This window comes from Ixodes scapularis, unplaced genomic scaffold (genome assembly GCF_016920785.2).
Source record: "Ixodes scapularis isolate PalLabHiFi unplaced genomic scaffold, ASM1692078v2 PGA_scaffold8__174_contigs__length_109621045, whole genome shotgun sequence".
NCBI classification, from domain to species: domain Eukaryota; kingdom Metazoa; phylum Arthropoda; class Arachnida; order Ixodida; family Ixodidae; genus Ixodes; species Ixodes scapularis.
In genome coordinates this window covers 37,787,455-37,805,608 of record NW_024609883.1, presented here as the reverse complement: position 1 = coordinate 37,805,608, position 18,154 = coordinate 37,787,455, and positions in this window count along the sequence as shown.

Here is an 18,154-nt window from a genome sequence, read left to right as displayed (position 1 = left end):
CGCAGTCGCTGCCATAGGCCTCCTGCGCTGAAGCTTTGAACGTATCATGGCGCCCTCCGGTGGTGGGCAATAAAATGTCTGAGTAGTACAAGCCTGCCAAGGCCCCGCGGCCCGCGGCCTCGTAAATAACAAACCTGTTCGGGCGACTTTTTGCCTCTGTGCGCTGCTGTTCTTTGTGCGTTCTCGTGGTCGCGATTTAAAATATGTCATCCATAGTCGTCACCGCACAACGTTACCCCGGGGACACGAGCTTGCCCCAAGCTAGTAATTTCTCCTTCGTCCAAGCACGTCGAAACCCATGGACACGCGGCCTCGATGCGGTCGAAACGTCACCGTCGACTGTACTGTTGTGTCGTCAACTGTCAAGAACAGAAAGAGCCACGGAGTGAACTTCTACAGATTCCCATCGAAACCGTGCGAAGTCGAGCGAAGGGAACGATACTAGCCGCCCAGCGCACTGAGTAAGCGAGACAATTGTTTTTCTCGCCCTCTAGGTGCTAAGGCACGGCCACTCGATCAAGCGGCCGTGGCATGCATCGAAACGTGCCTCATGCGAATTTTACGAACAGGAACACGCTATACTGTCCGATCAGTGGAGCAATCCGATTGAACTATACTTCGTTTCAGCAGCCGATGCTACAAGTGCGAGCTGCGCACTCTAAGAAAAAGTGAGCGCCCCCCCTCGTCATCGTGCGTTTTGACGGCTGTAATTTCCCCACAGGCTTACTTAACAACCCACTGGGCTCGAGCCATTGAGAGTTAGCACCCTGTTGGCAGGTGACAAGCATGGGGTAGTCACGTTTTATAAACTCTTGAATTGAACATTCAAGTGCATGCAGTCCTTCAATCGTAAAAGTCACTTCAAAAATCTCAAAAAGTACTTGAAACTTGTTTTCTTTGTGCTTGGTTATCATTTATTCAAGTTTGAACCGGTCGAAACAAGCGTGTGGCTCAGTTCGCCTAAACTGGCAGAAAACAAACAAGTACAGGCAACCTTGGTAGGCACCTGCTAAAACCCGAGGCAGATAAAAAGTATCGCGGTTGTCCTTTTTGGTTCCGTCGCGGGTTTTACCATGTACCGCAGTAAACAGTAGGGAGGCTGTAGTGAGGGTGGGCGCAACTCAAAACCTGGAGAGCGTTTGCAATTTAATGGCGGCGCCTGAGGGAGAGGATTCGAGAAAGGATATGCGCCAGTGTTGCCTGCACGAGAGCAGGCGCCCGCTCTGTTGCAACTCTGTTGCTCCATGCGCCTTTCCTCCTCTCGCCTCCCATTGCAAGCAACGAGCGCCTTGGCGCAGCCTCTCTCGCTTCACTCTCGCTCCGATAATTGCAAACGTCGAGCGGAGCAAGCAAAGTTGCCAGACAAGCAGCAACGTCCAAGATGGCGGAATTTACCATTTTTCACGTTAAAAAAGTACTTAACCTATCGCAACAAAACTGGTGGCTATGAAAAAGTAATCATTTATTCCTTGTGTAAATTATTCAAGCACCTTAATGGGCTTTTATGACCCGAGTTAGGAAAGAAAACGACCCTTTGCCCCATAGACTCCGAGCAAAATTTAGCAATTAAATGGCGTCCATGTCCCGTAATCGCCGATCTAGCAGTTGCACCCACCCTCACTTGAGCCTCCCTAGTAAACAGCTGGCAGCTGGCGTCGTGCTCGAGGAATTTAACCAAATCTCTAGAAAAGCACAGGAAGCTACGCACAGGCGTGAGTTGACTTGAATGTTCGCCGGACGAGATACTCTCGTCGTCTTTTATTGTGCGGTTCAGTAAAGAGCGTGCTCTCAATAAAGGTGTGATCGGTCAGTTCTGCGTGCAGATCAGTTGCAACTGGCCTCCTCGGTTCCGCCGAACTTGCGTGCCTGTCGTACCCAATTTTTTTGCTTTCAAGTGCAGTGAAGTATGAAGCATTGAACACCACGACTGAGGCCGGACAGGACGAACGTACACAGATATCTGCGATCATGTCCGTGTATTTCACTATTTCATTGTCTCGAGGTACATGATTCGCCTTCTCTGGTTCATTTAGCCCATTTCATCGAGCATACTCGATAAAAAAATGCTTCAAACAAGGCCGGTTCAGACACTAGCGTTTGACAGCGTTGCGTCGAGAACCGAAAGCCACTCACCGGCACGTCTGTGCTTCGTATCAAGCGCGGAATCCAATTCAAGGAATCATCTTGGCACGCGATATAAGCAGCAGGGATGTCCTGATTTCTTGCTGCCGCAACGCAGTCAGACGCACGCAGTCAAACACTACTGTCGCAACCAGGATTTAGATAATTTAGCATACGTATTTCGCGTTCGTTGCAGGTGAAGGCACGGGCCCGAAAGCAGCAATCCTGCACTGTCCTCTTGGCGCGAGCGCGAGCGCATAGAACGGATATTTAGCGGAAAGAAGAAAACTGAAATAACGCTTCGGGGAGGACCGGCGGACGGGCTTCGCTAAAATCACCTGCGCGTGCTCAGTGTACTCAACGTGTACCCAACCGCCGCTAAAGTCAGTCTGGATATGTAAAAAGAGAAAAGAAAATGCATCAGTGTATTCAGAAAGTTGTGATTGCAGAAATTAGTTTCGATGATTAATACAATTAATTAAACAGGCTTCTGTATACTTGAAGTGTAGGAAGCGAGAAAACGAAACTGTTCAAAATGTGACGTGTAGCAACTATTCAAATTTATTTATGACCTGCAGTTCCCTTTTGCAATGGCCCTACATTAGAGATACGAGCGCTTTCCTAAGGGCAGTAGAGGAAAAGAATATATACGGCTAAATCTTGCACAGTCTTTTCGTATTTATGCAAAATATGACAGTGGTCACCATCCTAATCGGTCACATAAGATACAGCAGTATATAAGCTGGTGGTGTCGACTACAGGTGTGTATAGGAATGTAGAGTGTCAATATGTGATGTTGTATCTTGTGCTGTTTCTGAACGCGTTTATGTATAAAATGCTGCGATGTCTGTATGTTGCGTATGAGTGGAGTGTGGTGTGGGATATGTGCATACGGCATTGTCTGGCGAGGCGTTCAGAGCAATTGCTGGTTTCTTTTTTTTCCTTAGTTTGAGCGCTGTCCGTTAGGTGGCGCGTGTCGCCGCCCAATTCAAGGAGTCGCGCGTTTATGTGTCTACTTATTTGAGTGAAAAACATGGAGGCGTTCCATGGCTCCACGTACAGCCACAAAGGGTTCGGTCTGGTTCGGTTCTCGGCCTCTCGTCCAAATGGAATCAGTCCCATAGCCATTTGAATGGGTGTTCCGCGCGGTGAATAGCGCTAAGTGCGTGCACAGACGCGGTGAGGATTACCAGGGACTTGAAAGTGGATAACGAATGCTAGTAGGTGAGCAGGATAGCTAGGTTCGACATTGTACATGTACCTTTTTTTAGTACACGGAAGTGACGTCATCACGTCTGATTGGTTGGAAACAAAAGTGACGTAATTTCCCTAGAAAAAGGTGGGCGGAGTCGGCAAAACTGGGCGGAGTCGGCTACCGGACGTGACAACAAAATGACGTTTCGTTTTGTACCGAGTACGTTTCAAAAGGTACTTGCTCGGAACTAGGTGTCATTGGCAGCATGTGTTCGGCGGCGAGGCGTCGCCGTCTCGTCAATTCGTCTTTTTCTTTAATAGAGCTTTTTTTTTTCGCCAGAAAGGCTGTATCGGGAACACCGCGATGCATTCGAGCTCGCGGAGGAGATCTTTTGGAAGCAATACCGCCTGCCCAAGATCGTGGTGCGGTGGTTGTGCAACGAACTTCGCGAGGAACCGGAGGTGAGGACAGTGCGTACCTCGTGGACGGTCATGACTGTGGAGCTTCAAGTGTTGTGTGCACTGCACTTCTACGGCACGGGGAGCTTCCAAGGCATGGTGGCGAGCGACGAACACGCAGCGCGGGACCAAAAGACAGTCAGCGTTGCGGTCCGCGCCGTGTCCGTCGCTATCGTGCGTCGTCTCGGGGTCCAGCGTGGCTGGATCCACTTCCCCGAGACGCCGAGCGAGAGGTTCGACGCGGAGAAGGGCTTCAGGCTGCTCGGCAGGATACCCGGCGTCATCGGTTGCGTGGACGGGACCATGGTCTCCATCGTCGGCCCGTCCAAGAACGACCCCACCGTCACGAAGGCGGCGTACTGGTGCCGCAAGTACTTCTACGCCCTCAACGTGATGGTGGTAAGTACACTCATGTTACGTTGTCAAAACGCGCCCCAAATCTGTAGAAAAAAAAAAAAAAAAAAAACGTATTGCCGATACCGTTTAAGTATGCCGTTTTATGACTGCGGGCTGTGGGGTCTCACGACTGCGCGAGCGTGTGCTCTACGTAGCACGTGAGCCGTGAGACTCTTCTCCCCAAAAAAATATTTGTCTGTTAAAACGTGCAAGCTTCCGTAAAAAAAAAAAAAAAAAACACACATTATTTTTGTTTTAAGGTAGTTAGTTGTACCTTGCATCCAGGAAGGTGTGTTGACATGCATGTGTCAGACAAAATAACTTAAAAGGTTCTGAAATTGCGACTGCTTTGTGAACCATAAGTACAATCTACTACTTGTGGATTCAGGTAATTACATGTCAATATCTCTCTCACTTTCAGGTGTGTGACGCCGACTGCCGGATAATGTGCATCGACCCACGGTATCCCGGGTCGGTGCACGACTCCTTCGTGTGGCAATTTTCCTGGCTCCGAAACCAACTCGAGCAAGGGCAGGTACCACGCGACGGCCGGTTCCTGCTTGGTGAGCATATTAATTCATTCCTTACGCACACGGTGGCTCCCACTGCTTGAAAGCCGCAGTACCACACGTACTGTGCTTGTTCTGAGGCACACAGACACAGTTGCTGGAACTCCTTGAAGTGAGACAACACCCAAAGTTTGGCCATTAATCTCTGTTTATGTCCACATAACTCTCATACTCTGCAGGCTACGAAAGCCACACTACACCAATCTCACGACAGTGATAGACTATGCAAGGAATGCGACCGCAGTGCGAGTCGCTGTCCGGTTCGGCCCACTCACTGTTACTGTCTGCCTGTACCCTCTTGCTGGTTGGTTTCTGCATGAAGTTGGAGCTCTTTCGCTGATCCCTGGGGGCTCGCCTGGTCGCTTTGACGGTCGTCAGTTTGTACGGAATCGGATCAATTCCTCCTTGGCCACTTGGGGCTCACCAAATCTGTCCTCGGGTCGTCTCTGTCCCACACACTGGATTCTTTTCCTTGACCCTTCTTCTTCGGTCTGCCTATATAGCTCCTCCTATTAGACCCTCCGTGTCCCAACAGGACCTGACTCCTTTCCAATCTAACCACCCCCTCTTTTTTCCCCATCTCCAACTCCACTGAGGATTAGGAAAGAGGTTCGTCAAACTGGCGCCTTATCCCCGTGCTTGCCAAAGACAAGGCCAGCGTGTTCTGCTCTGCCCGTGCCTAAGATCACGGCCACACTCCCAAAAGCAACAGAGCTTTTATCTGTCGGATGCAAGGGCCTAATAATGCACTTGCATACAACACAGCACCCCTAAGGAATCGTGCACACATCCCATACAACCCACCAGGAAAACACATAGTTACATGAAATAACAGGGAGTTTGCAGGCAAGCTGGTGCTAATTAATTATAATGTAAACTGATACTGTAGTGCAGAAATATTAACACACTTTTAAGTCACACTTAAGTTACATTATAATTGACATAGTTGAACACAGATGTTTTCTTGCCTTTTATTTTAAAAAGTAAAGAATGTAATATGTTCCATCCTCTACATGTGCAGGTGACAGCGGCTACCCCTTGGAGCCTTGGCTCATCACCCCTGTCCCCGGGAACCACGCGACCTCCACCGCTTGCGGCCGGTTTAATAAGGCGCATTCTTCGATCAGGTCTGTTGTGGAGCGCTGCATCGGGCTGTTGAAAAACAGATTCCGGTGTCTGTAAAGGCACCGGGCTCTGTATTACCACCCTTCAACAGACACCGCCATTATTTCGGCATGTGCAGTGCTCCACAACATCTGCCTTGCATCGAGCGAGCCAGAACCGGAGTCAGACTCCGACCCTGAAGAGTCAGAGTTGGAGTCTGAGCCGAGCTCAAACGGTTCTGAGCCGAGCTCGGACGGTTCTGAGCCGAGCTCGGAGAGGTCAGCGTCGGCTCCTGAGAGGCTGGCTCCTGCCGGCCCTCCGGTCGGCCTTCCGGTCGGCCTCTCGGACAGGGGGAAGGCTCTGAGGCAGCGCCTTGTCGCCCGGTTCGGAACCCGCCGCAGACGTGCCCGTGCGGAGCGCCACACGGAAGGGGTCCGCCGCCACGACGGTAGTCCCGACCACCAGGGACACCGTCGGGAAGCCCCTCAGCGCCCTCGCTGCGGTGGTGCCCAGCACGGACGCCGCCAGCGACAGGGAACCTCTCGCCACCACGACTCAGGTCCTGACCACCAAGGACCCCGTCACATCCTTGCCCTCAGTGAAGCCCTCCCCGTGGAAGCCGTAAAGTGCACACTTCGCTTCCTGCTCCACAGTCATGGCCGTCCACAAGCTACATACTCTCTTCAGCTCCTACACCTTGTGAAGTTCGTCGCACAGCCAGCGTGCTGCCTCCGGATACGTGTCGAGTGCATCGCGGTGAAATCGATACAGCCTTTTTTTTATTTTTATGAGCAGAAGGCACGAGACGCAGTCGACAGTGACAGAAAAGGTTCGGAGGTTTAATTGCCAGACCAACAGGTTATCTGGATTGCCCCTGCAAAGAACTCAGAAGTAATTTAGACCACCTCTAGAAAGAAATGCTTGCTTTTGCAGAGATTGCTTTCTTAGTTGCTGATTGAACCAGGGATATTGTTGTCATGGACATTGTTTCATTTCACAAATACTTCAAAGCGTCTTGCCTTCTGCTCCATTTTATTATCTCTTTTATGGTACTACATCAAAGTTAGGTGATTGTGTTATCTCAAGACAGTGCACGCGTAGTTTGTTTTGAAAATTGTAGTTTGTTTTTAAAATTGCTTTATTTCTTAAAGAAAAACCTGTGACTTCATGAATAAAAGTCTGATAACATGGAATGTAATATTTCATTCTTGGAAGTAAAACTGAGCATCGACTGGAACCATGTAAGCAATTGGGCAATCTTAAGTATATATCACAGATATCTTGTTGAACACTCTGGTCTTATTTGAGCACAATAGTTAAATTTCGAAAGGAAAAAAAAATATATATTCTCTGACTAGCATACCACCATATAAACACTGGACCACTTTGAAAGAATTATCACAGATGTTGCGCCAAACACTCTTATTTGAGCACAGCAATAGCAAGTACTCGAAAGATAAAAAAATTGTTTCTGACTAAAGCAGCCGTCACCCGCGCGCTCCCCGTTGGTTCCGCCGACCCCTCCGCTGCCCCCGGCACACCCGGCTCCTCGTGGTTCGACATTTTGGTTTGAAGAAGGCGCGTAGCGCACATCCCGCATATTGGAACAACTTTCTCTCCAATTAATTCTTAAATGTATTGCAAAAGGGTACAATAAAGAGGTTTGTTTTAACAACGCCCAAAAGGTTTTGATTGTTTTTCAATACTTTTACCTGTACTAGAACAGATGCGACGGCCAGCGACGCACAGGATTGGTTGCCGTTCTTTCGCTAAACGCAGGAACTGCTCCCCGCGTCGTAGTAAATCCTACCCCGTATCCCGCGCGTAGGGACGCCTCAGGGAATGTGTAGCTACTTCCGCTCGTCGGTGGTTGGCTCCGGACGTCGCTGAAACGGGTGACGGGTATCAAGTTTGCGATGACGTAGCGGCGTCAAAGTGGGCAGAGCCGCCACGTGAGTGTTGCTAGGATACGCTCCTCCTTTGCATTACGTCACTTCCATGTACCTTTTCTCAAATGTCCAACCTAGCGATCCAGGAGCGTTGAACGATCGGAACCGACGCCGCTTAAATCGGTGATGCTTCGCCTCGCCGCTGTCAACCGAAAACGCCGGATCACTTGCGGCAAGCACAGCAAGCAGATGCTCTGTTCAATAAAGACATCATTCCATTTGTCGCTATTTTGTTTCCTTCTTTGAATGTTTTCTGGCCGCGAAGTAAATGCAGCCGGCCTCGCGAAAGCAATCGCGGACAAACCCCCTCAAATGCGGCCCCCCACCCCCCTCACGTCGTCGCCCCTACTCGTATTAGGTGCGGTGCCGGTGCTTCGAGGCTCGTTTCGGAGTGCTTTGTGCGCACGGAAGGCAGCGAACGGGCGTACGCACTTGAGAATCGTATTTTAGCAAAAAGCAGTCCAGATCGCTAGGCCTTACTCGTATTGCTCCACTGTCGCTTGCCAGCCGCCATGTTGCTTTTGGGGGTGCTCACTGTGATTACCTGCTGATTGCGTGCCGTGTGACTGCCCATGGGGTTGTTAGTATAACGAAGGGGGGGTAGCGATATCTGTGACGGCTTCTGACGACCCCAAGTGTAGTACCCTACGACAACCCTTTTGTTGAGAGTGCGGGCATTCAGTGACCCTGTCAAACACGCGCTCGTGCAGTGCAAGCACTGTTCAGGGCCACATGCCCGCGCTTGTGGCGTCGGTAACGAAGTATACATCGACCATCCATGCGCACCAACGCACCACAGAAATCAACAAGCATGTGCTGGAGGCGGAGCTCCTACTGCTTATCTTATATTGCTTGAAGCTTACATCGCAGAGGCAGCGTACAGTCCTTCGTTTTTCTTTTTCCTCGGGTGGTTGGCTAGCAGACGCACAAGCGTACGGGCTGTCGCCTTTCTGTCCTAGCCGAGCAAGCCACTCGGGGTAAAACTTCTGTGCAAATAAAGATTATTATTATTGTGTTCGATGCCGCGCTTGCCTCCCTCCCTTCCTCCATTCTTATTTATTTATTTACGTGTGAGTGTGTGTGTGTATATAATGTCTTGTATGGTGCCACCAGGTGCCACAGACCTACGAGTACGGGCCACTGGCCTTTTGGTGTGATCACACTCTTTTCAAGAGTCAAATAAAGAAATATCAACGATGTGATCGACCGACAGACAGCCGGTCGACGCTCGATTGCTTGCGTCTACTTTCGCGCATTTTCGAGGTTGGTCATCAGGGGGGGGGGCTGGGCTGCAGTTTGGGAGTTTTTGCTTAAAAGGTGCGTTAACGTATCTCGTAATCCTCTCCTCAAGCTTGATGTCATAAGAAGCTCGCCGTTTTCGCGAGTGACAGCACGCCGACACCAAATTTGCTGCTTGTACAACGTAGACGTAGCTTGCATCGCTGAGTTTATTCTCTTTGCAATGTGTTGAGGAACGATTGAGGAACGAAAGCAGCTTTCCACGTTAGAAATTGGCTCGATTCCTTACCGTAAGACAATCGCACGGAAGGAATTCATACCGCCGGCTAACATTTGCACGCTGAACAAATTGGAATGAGCAAGTTTGTACTACCCAATACCGATAAACAAATCGCAGGGGGCGCTGCCAGACGGTTTTTCTGCAGCGCCTCCTGGGCAAAGCAGGGGGCCTATCGGTTATCTATAAACGTTGGTTGCTGCAACGTGTAACTCATATTTGCGATGACTTCCAATTAAGGAAATCGGCTGTCAGAGATATCTACAGACGGCGTAAGTTTCCGAAACCAGCTGACTACAAAACAGCATACACTTGCGAAAATTGATGGCAATGTACGCGCAAGAGCTTGCTTCGTTTTAAACATAGTATTATGAGAGAACCACTGAAAGGATACGGCTTATATCTAGTTCTTTGGAACATCTAGCAATACGTTTCGTAAGACTTTTTATTTCCCTGGTGAGGGCATTAAGAACGAGAGCTTTCTCAAACAAAATACGACGGGGCAAGATAGCTGTCGTTCAAATATGACTATGCTTGAGCCTCGGGCAACGTCTCCATGATTAGCCTTCCCGGACGCTGAGTGAATGCGTCACAGGTTTCTGCTGTGGGAGCTTTGTCAAAAAATGTTCCACTTTTCACCCGCACACAGATGATGCGAGATCTAGCGGCCTCTGTGTTTGCCCTGGGCCTTTCATTACACACTGGTAAGTCTCAGCGCCTGTACGGCAACAACGCGACTCAAATTTTGCAAATAAAACACGGGTCGTCGATTTCTCCCATTGTGAAATATCAGACGCTTACAATTCAAGCTCGCGTTTGAGATTGTGGCCCGCGGGACGCGATTTCAAGCAGCAAACTCACTTTTTCTTTCAGTTCCGCTTTGCGAATGCCGCATCGTAGCAGACGAACTCTCGTCGTCTGCTCTCGCACCTCGCCGGGGCGAGGCATGACGGGATTGTCGGCGCTAGAGAGCTCAAAGACAGCGTACAGCGAGCGGCGTGAACGCTCGCCTCCCCGCGCTGTCTCGTGCTTTCGTGCACCGCCTAGGGATCGCGGGGGATTTTTCGTCAAAAGTTGCGAAGTTGAGCGCGCGCAGGGAGGAGGAAACTTTGCGGCGTTCTTTTGGTCACTCCCCGCTACGTCAGAAAGCGAAGAATGTTTTGCTCCACGAGTTTAGCTACCCTAGAGTCGTGTTTACTCTAAAATATAAATAATACAACTGTCAAAGAGGACGCGCATGCATACGTAAAAGTTTCGTTTTATGTCGAACAGTCAACGAAGTCTAAAGAATCGTCAAGAAAATGCAGTTTCAGGTCAAAGACTGCCGAGCGGCAATGTACAAAACGTTTTCTACAATCTACGAAGTTCACCACATTTCGAGCTGATAATCTGTTTAGACATTAAAATGGTATGATCTGTGGCACTAAACAAGATGAACGGTCTAGCTCAGTGCCACAACTCAAACTGTTTTTCCGGTCGACTCACATTATTAGCCTTATCATTCGCGAAGCTCTTTGTAGGTTGCAGCGATTAGCTCTACGAAGTGCTTGGCGGGAATGTAGGCACTCCATGCAGTGGCGGATCCAAGGGGGGGCGGTGGGGGCGATCGCCCCCCCCCCCCCCCCCCCCCCCCCGGGGTTCTTCCTCAGCTCGAAGTAAAAACGTAAGCAATCGACGCGAGAAACAAAAGATAAAAACAGCGGTGGGTGGACGCGCCAGCTGGGCGCTTCCAAAGTGGGGTTTATCTCCGTCAAGGTCACGGTACGTCTTCCCGACAGGGACGGCGCCAGGAGTTTCGAAGTGCAGAGAGAGTGGGAGGCGCACCAAATATCAGGGTCCTCGACTGCAGGCACACTTCCAAACAAGGCCAGCACGTCGATCATGGAGGGAAAGTACCTTCAACATATCTAGTCCCCTTTCTCTCTCTCTTTCTGTCTCCCTCTCTCTGGGGGTTGTCTGCGAAAAATTAGTGCCCTGAAAGCTCCCAAACGCAGATGTCAAACAGCCTTCCTCAAGGGTAGCGGATTATCCTTCCTCTCTAGCGGCCGCCTTTTCATCACTTTTCGTTTGATGGTTTCTTCGTGGTTCTGGGCTTGTCTAGGGTGCCTACATGTTTCGCCGCTCCGCTGTTTAGGGTGGCGACAACGTTTGTGATACCTGTTGCCGACAAACCAGTGTTGCCTACCTCGTTACCATGGCAATCTCCGCTGTTTTCGTCGACCACTTTGTCACACTCGCCGGTCGTGCGCTCGGACTAAGCCGCTAATCCTCGTTAGGGCTAGGGAGCGCTCACCGCTCTCGTTCCGACGGCGAGGTTTCGGCGTTCAATGCCGCTCTGTTGCGTTCCATTTTGTCGCGGGAACTCGCGTTTCGATAAAAACAACGCACACTTCCTGATCGCAACATCAAAATATGAAAAACCCGAGTAAAGAGAGCGACAGCTACGACGACCGCCATACCGCTGAGCCTTCGACTCCTCTTATGAACGGAAGCGGAAGTTGCCTCACACTGTTGCCGGTGTGTCGAGACTACAGAAACTCAACGTTGTGTACGTTTAGCAAACTAAGAAATGGGAAAAAATGGCAGTGGGAGAGGATCTGGGAAAGGGTAACAAGAAGTTGGCGCCACCCTTAAGGCCACGGTCCCACTGAATGTGGCAGTTTAGGTACTTTTTGGCAGGCCATTACTCATCTCCTTTTAAATACTGTTTTGTGGGATTGATGTCATTCGAAAGGCAATGCAATCCTCTTTCATTTGATATTATGTATGTGTTGGTTTTTACTGTTCATGCGCATTTGCAGCGTTGCGAATATGATGGCGCGGACCCTCACTTGCTCCGCTAGTTCATGTTTTGTGAACGATCCATTAAAGATAGCACGGTTCCAATATAGCAGTTTTGTTAAGATGATGTCGGAGCAGAATCTAACGATACACTTTTTTGGTATTTGCACTACTTTGTTTTTTTCATCCTTCCAAATATTGCCCTAAAAGGGACATGTTTCAGCACAAATATTTTTTTTAATGACAAGAGCTAAGACATTGAAATTAGCTACAGATGTAGTGCTTATAATTGGTAATATGCAAAAAGAAATTTAATGTTGTGTAAAATTTTTTTGTTTAGATATTTTATATCAAACGTAGCACTTTTTTGTGCTTCGAGTCATGGTACTTCAAATGCCGCTGAGGAAATAATTAAACTATGATAAAATCTTTTATAACATTTAGAGCTACAATGGTTGCCCAAGAGGTGGACGATGGCTTTTTTTCATTTTCAAAGTCATAACGCTCCAGGAGCCCTTCAAACTTACCTGTTTTTGACGCATATATTTTTTGGACATCAAACAGACTTATTGGCATCTAATAACATTTATTGTTTGGAATAGATATACATTGCGATGTATTAGATTCTCAGAATGATATTGCTTCGGTTTTTTAATAGGTGTAGTGCTTAGCTAATTTTAAAAACAATTAAGAACTGTTTGGGCGTTTTGTTGCGCTACCTGGCAGATGGCAGACGAACTGCTGATTTCTAATGTTCAAAAAATTTCCGAGGGCGGCGTTGGCGTCTGTATCATCATCAATCTCAGTGTCTTTTTACCTTCACATTTAAAAAATATATTGGAAGATTTACTATCGATAAATGAATGGTTTAAGTACTGGGTCAGGTTAATAAATCTAAGACAAATAATTACACAAGCGTAGCGTGATATAATGTGTTCATTATTCCATATGATTTAAATCAATAAACAATAAAGACGAAGAGGAAAAGAATACACCCGAGTTCACTTCATGCCTAGAGTCACTAAATGAGCTCTAAGGTGTCGGCACTCCGTTCCCCAAAATTGTTTTGGGCGCCGCCATTTTGGGTCTTGTTCAGAGCAAACGCTACTGCCGATCGTCATGATCCAAAAGTACGACTTCCTCAGCGTTAGTTGCGGTGCAGGGAAGCTGATGCAATATGCCATGCTCTGTCGCGGGTTGTCTAAATATTTGCGGAGGACGGAAAAGCGTTTCCTGTGATTTTAGATAAAGCTTCAGATAACTGGCAACCATGATTTTAGGCCACAATATGGCCAAGTGTCGTTACTCTGAACCGTAGCTAATTTACTGGCACAAGCGGGAACAATGAGGAAGAGGCAGGTGTCAAAAGGTAGTGGCTTGTAGAATCCACGGGGCTTACGTCATGGCCCCTCCAGGTATTACAAGCCTCTTGAACAAGAGCATGAATAGTGTCATTAAATAAGCTACGCTTCAGAGTAGCGACACTTGGCCATATTGTGGCTTAAAATCACGGTTGCCAGTTATTTGAAGCTTTATCTGAAATCACAAGAAACGCTTTTCCTTCCTCCACTTTAAACAGTTTGCGACAAAGCAAAGCAACATTACATGAGCTTCTTAACACCGAATATAATGCTGAGGATTTCGAACTTCTGAATCATGACGATCGGCAGTTGCGCCTGCTCTGCTCAAGCACGAAAATGGCGGCGTTCACAACACTGTCGGGGAAGAGACTGCCGATACTCTAAGCGCAGCTCATTTATTGGCTCTACTTCCCTCAAATCTCCTTTCCCCTAACTGAAACTGAAACTAAATATGAATAATACACTATTATTATACCTTATTTAGTTATAACCAACTACACATAATGAGAGGAGGAAGCGGCCGGGTAGAAAAAACGCAGGTTTTATGTGCAACCGTTCTTACCGTCTCAAAAGAAAGAACGCAATTGCGCTGGTTTAAAAAAAATACGATACAAAGAAAAGAGGCGGCATGCTGTGTTCTTTGTGATTGTGCGTCGAAGTGCAAATTGACCCGGGTATGTTTATACAGCCGGAAGTTAGTCTGCCTTAGTGGGCGTCTAGTGTCTCAGCTATAGATGAACAATTTAGCCAGTGCGGTACAACCGCAAACCTGGGGTCTTTAACGTGCACCACGCAGTAGTGATACACGACCGCACGCCGGTGCGATGCCCTTCCAGATCAAAATGGGCAGGGGCGGGGTGGGTTCTGCAGTGCGAGCTTTCGCTCCACGTGCTCCGAGCGGGCGTGCGCTATACTCCGTTTCACCTTATGTTGAACCTCAGAGAAGGCTAGAAGCGCAAGCTCATAGCGTTGGTAGCTGCTCTTAACATACGAGAGCTTGTGTCGCATAGATGTGCCCTAGAGCAAGGAGCTCGCGCTTGTACCTTTTACTGCGGTACATCATAAAGTGAAACAGAGTAGAGACCATGCACTCGGCCACCGATCCCCCCCCCCCCCCCCCCCCACCCCCTTTGTGCGTCTAATTTATATACAGGTAGAAGTATTTGAAGATCGACGATGGGCGTCGATCGTCTCGAGGTAATGTAACGTAATAGCATTATATAAACGATAAACATATTGAATACTGAACGATTCAATTTTTTAATTCTTGGATTGTAATAAAGCGGTAGCCTATTGTACTTACTGTTGATGAAGAGCAATAAGAGGTGACGAGGTAATAATTAAATGATGAAGCTCTATAAGGACGATGACATTAGTGGGTGTCGAACCACAACGTACATTGCTACACTTGTTTCAAGTACCGTGTACCCAAAGACCTTTCTTCACCCGCAATAGAATATGGTAGAATCAATGACGATGGTGCTTTGCAACTGTATGTGGAACAGGAAAACTGCACTGTGTAGAAGTGTGGCTTATTCGTTAATATGAGAGACGGATTTCTAGCAGCACTCCCTGATTGACTGCTTGGAACAAATGGCTTCGTTGACGTAAAATGTCCCCGTTCCAACATATTCTTGAAGCCTGCTGAAACCGCAAAGGAGTAGGAGGCGAAAAATAAGAAAAATGAGCCTGGTGTGAAAGGTCCAAATCACCACTATAGCTTCTACTACCAAATACAAGGGCAGTTACACAATACACAAAGAGAGTTTTGTGATTTTTTAACATTTACACTGAAGGGCATTGATATCCAACGTATTCAGAGGGATGACACCTTTTAGTCAATTAACAAAGAGCCTTTTCTACTCAGCCCGACTTCCGCTGAAATTCCTCAGGTAGACGAGTTGTCCGACCGAATAAACTGCCATTACTCCCGATGTGGGAATCTCTCGATCTTCGTTCGTAGGCCATAGTATCATAAGATCGAGGGGTGTGCCTCTTCGTCCGCCGAACATTGCTTCGGCGGGGGTTTTTACCGTGTAAGATGAGACCGTCGCGTGTTGCTCGAACAATAAATAACCTGGCGATTCTTCACTGAAGTGTTTCTTCCGTAAGCTTCAAGAGGGCATTCTTCGTTTCGCACACCATCTGTTTTGCTTGCCCGTTAGTTGGAGGATGGTATGGTACACTAAAGGTGATGCCTGATGCCGGTTTTCTTCTCTTTTTTTTTTCAAAAACTTCTTTATTTTATTTGATGCAAGATTTGGAGCGTTATCAGAGAAAAGTATTTTCGGTAGGGTAAAAGTATGGAAAACAGAGCGTAGAACGTCAATGACGCGTTTGGATGTCGTGGCAGGCATCGTGTAAAGGTGCGTTTATACTTCAACGTAACGTCGATGGGCGCAGCGTAGCGCAGCGTAGCGCAGCGCTCACTGATACTCATTGGTCGCAGATATCAGGTTCCTGGTCGCCGGCCTATGAAAGGTGCGCGTTCTGCGCTACGCTGCGTTCACTGCGCTCAACGTCGGAGTATAAACAGACTTCCAACCACTTAGAGTACGCATCGACAATGACTCCGCAGATGCGGATACGTTTCGCCACCAACTGACCGAATAATGGATCGTTTTCAATTACTGTTTATGATGGCGCTGGACTCGAGGAAGACTTCGAGTCTTTCCACAAAGTTAGTCCAGGTGCCAGCACTTTTGTTAAAAGCGTAAGTGTTCGAAAAGTCGACAACGTCGGTAGCCACGTGCTGTGCTTGATTCTGGACGCTTACCATTCGCTGAGAAGAAACTTGCTTGTTCGTCTGCCACGAGTCGTCCTATATCGGGTCATCACCGCTACTCCATGTCCCGACAAAACAGGTCTTCATTGTCCGCATGTCCATAGTTAGCAATCACGTGAACTGATAAATTCCCGAACGCTCATAACTTGCCGTCGCTAAACGCCGTTTATTCATAGCCTCTTCATTGCAAATAAACGTCTTCCTATTTATTCTGATGGTTTTCATCATATTCCTCCTAAGCTGTACTTACAACATTATGTGTGTCGGTACCTCCTAAAATATTGGAACGGCGTTTGTTTTCTGGGAACTATAATAACGTAACAACCTTTGCAACATCTTACGGGTCCCGTGAAACACAATATTTTGTGACGTCACTTTTCAGTCGTCATTATAATGGTGAGGTAAGTACTGTAAATCGCGAAGCAGTTTACTTGACGTCCGCTTCCACTCGTATTTTGGAAGATTGGGTCTACTGAGCGTGCATTCCTGCAGAAGAAGTTTTCAATGATATAATATTGATACGTCAATCAACAAGTGATTCCTTCTTGGTAAGGTTTATTGCGAAAACCCGTGACAACCGCCGAACCGCATTTATACCCAGCCTGACATTCTCGCATACATCCGTTTGATGGGCCACGCTACTTGAACCAGCTGAGCTCAGCTGGCAGCGGCGCGAGCAAGGCCACGAGGGGAACGTGATGGTGCTCGAGCCATCCCACCGTGAACCAATGTTTTGGCCACCCCACGGGTGCGTGTCGCCATCTATTGGTAGAACTAACGCCTTGTTCAAGATGGCTGCCGCGGGACCGCAGCCTTAAGCGAAGCGGAAACATGTAGGCACCCTAGGCTTGTCTTTTGGCATGTCTTTTTTGGCTTGCTTTGAGATGCTCTCGCCCACAAGCTCACTAAAGGTATCTTATCTTATCTTACCTTATTTTAGGGAGGTGCGGAGGGGACGTACCGGGAGGAGATGTTCCAGGGGGGGGGGGGGGGGGGAGGGGGATGCAGCTTGTACAACCAGGTGACCAATTGCTTTTCTTCTCAACTGAGAGAGGAAGCAAATGCTCTGGGTACAGTGTAGTCTGGGTCTGAGGTTCTCCTGAAGACGCTCCGGGCTTCCCCACGACCTCGGCTTAAACGTAAGCCCGCTTACGTCCTCTCCTCCATCCCTCACTGAGGATCAGCGCCGCAGCGCGGAATACAGAAAGAAGCCGACGAGTGCCAGAAGGGGGAGATGTTTCCTCTAATGGGCTTCATACTGCCTACGGTACGACTTCTCGTGGCGGGAAGCTAATAAAAGAAAGATAAACGGTACGAGCACTCTAAAGGCTGGAGGCTGCTTACACGGGGTCCTCAAGCCGACGCCGTAGGCATTTATTTGTATACAATGCCGTTTCAACTTAGGGTGGCGGGACATATTTTAGGAAAGGCGCCCGCTACCCATTGTCTCCCCTTGGCGCCATCTTTTCCAGTTAAACGCGGCTTCTGTAGATTGACGGCGGAGCTTTCGCGCGGCTTTGCAGGAGCGAATATGTGTGTGTCGAACGGACTTGGGGAAAACGAGCCCTTTCAAAGATGCGGCTATACATAAATTAAATAGACAGTGCCTGTGCCCGTTCGAGTGAACACCGACTCCCAAATATCCATGCTGCAGTCGTGATCGGCCTTTAGCCCAGTTGAGATTCGCCGACCTTACAACCGCTCTGCCCTATCATATCTCTGCACCTGTCCTCTCGACCCTGACGAATGAGCTAACTACCCAGAAACAAGTAAGTGTTCCTTTGATACAGAAAATATGCAGACGAAGTACAATCGAATATAATTTGGAAGGATCCATTGCTGGTTTAAGGTTTTGTCTAAGTTCAAAAGTTATAGTTGCCGAACTGCAACATGCTTTCAAAAATATTCAACAATTATTC